A 1,516-nucleotide genomic window follows, 5' to 3' on the forward strand; every position below is an offset into this window, starting at 1 on the left:
AAATCCGAATATTCGAATGTGAACGGATATTAACCGGATCTAAAAATGAACAATGAAATAGTAATTGTTTATGTTAAACACTTCTATTATTTATTTTGCAACCCGATAGATTCAGTAATTTTGAGAACAACTTTACGAATGAGATCAAATACTGTTTGAAATATCCGGATAACCAAATGAATATGCAATCGGATGTCCAAATATACGAATAGTTCCACCTCTGATATGTACATATGTATGTATATACTAGGGATGTTAATATTTTCGATTTTTGCGATCCCGGGATTTTCCCGCAATTTAGATATTATTATATTCCAACTTAACATGAAAAAATTTCATCAATATAGTTTGAGAAGCTGTCCTACCATATAAGAAATATTAAATAAATTGGTTTGAAACCTACTTTATTATGTAAGTTGAAAACCATTTCATTAGTAACAAAACAAAAGACAGTAATTAAATGTGTGTGGCTTAAAAAAGTTCATATTACTAGGGCAGAATTAACAGAAACGCTTTATTTCAACCAGTTTAATCTATATTTCTTTTCTTTATTTAATATTTAAATTTTTGAATAAAAGACTACCTCATTTTATGTATGATTAACTGCATTTAAAAAATGCAAAAAAAAATTCCAAAATTTCCAACTTTTTACTCAGTATTTTAAGAAAAAGTTTAGGTACGCAGTTTTATAGCCCATTATATTAAAGTAGGGTAAAATTAAGTTTCATGCAATTACAAAATACCGTTGATTTTTGGGAATTTTTTAAACGATGCTGGGCATTTTCTTCCACATACAAATTGCCGAACATACTTTGTATGGAAAAAATACGTGACACCTCCAGCAAAAAAATTATAAAAACTCAACGACTAAAAATTTGCTTGAAACTTGCATTATATCCTCCTGTAATTAAAGGGGCTATACTTATAAAATTGCGTACCTAAAATTTTTCTATAAATTCTGAGTAAAAAGATTGAAACAGTTTGAAACAAAAAAGTTTCAAAACACACCAAGCAATGAATATACTCATACAGGAAAACTGCGTTTTTAGTTTAAATTTTTTCTACTAGAACTTTATAATTTCAAAGATATCATAAATTTTAAATAATTATTTAAAAAATTCAGTGCAACGTAGAATAAAAATTGGTACCAAATGAAAGAGAAAATTCTGCAGGATTTAAAAAAATTAAAATTTTCCGGGTTCACAAGTACGAACAGGTATTGAAATGCCCTTTTAATCAATTTTATTTATTTAAGCTAATAAAGTTAGAAGGACTATAATCGAGAACATTGTCGAGTTTATATCAGTCCTTAACATATAATTTTTTCAAAATATATATTGCAAAATTTCAAGGATATTCAAGGATACAATTTTTAAGGACATTTTCAATACCTTATGCACCAAAAAATTTAATCTGTTCTTTCTCTACAGAATTTTCTTTTTAATTTGATACACATATTGTTTTTCTAAGCCCTAAATATTTTAAACCATTTTCGGAATTATTTATATTATTAAAT

At 26.5% G+C, this 1,516-nt stretch overlaps 1 protein-coding gene across 4 annotated transcripts in view; it reads left to right on the forward strand.

The window, feature by feature from the left end:
- Nucleotides 1–1,516, forward strand: part of LOC118735560 — a 36,577-nt gene that overhangs the window by 1,133 nt on the left and 33,928 nt on the right. The gene's annotated exons all lie outside the window — the stretch shown is intronic.

The sequence above is a fragment of the Rhagoletis pomonella genome, unplaced genomic scaffold (genome assembly GCF_013731165.1).
Source record: "Rhagoletis pomonella isolate Grant_MI unplaced genomic scaffold, Rhpom_1.0 Rhpom_scaffold_00001, whole genome shotgun sequence".
In the NCBI taxonomy this organism is placed as follows: domain Eukaryota; kingdom Metazoa; phylum Arthropoda; class Insecta; order Diptera; family Tephritidae; genus Rhagoletis; species Rhagoletis pomonella.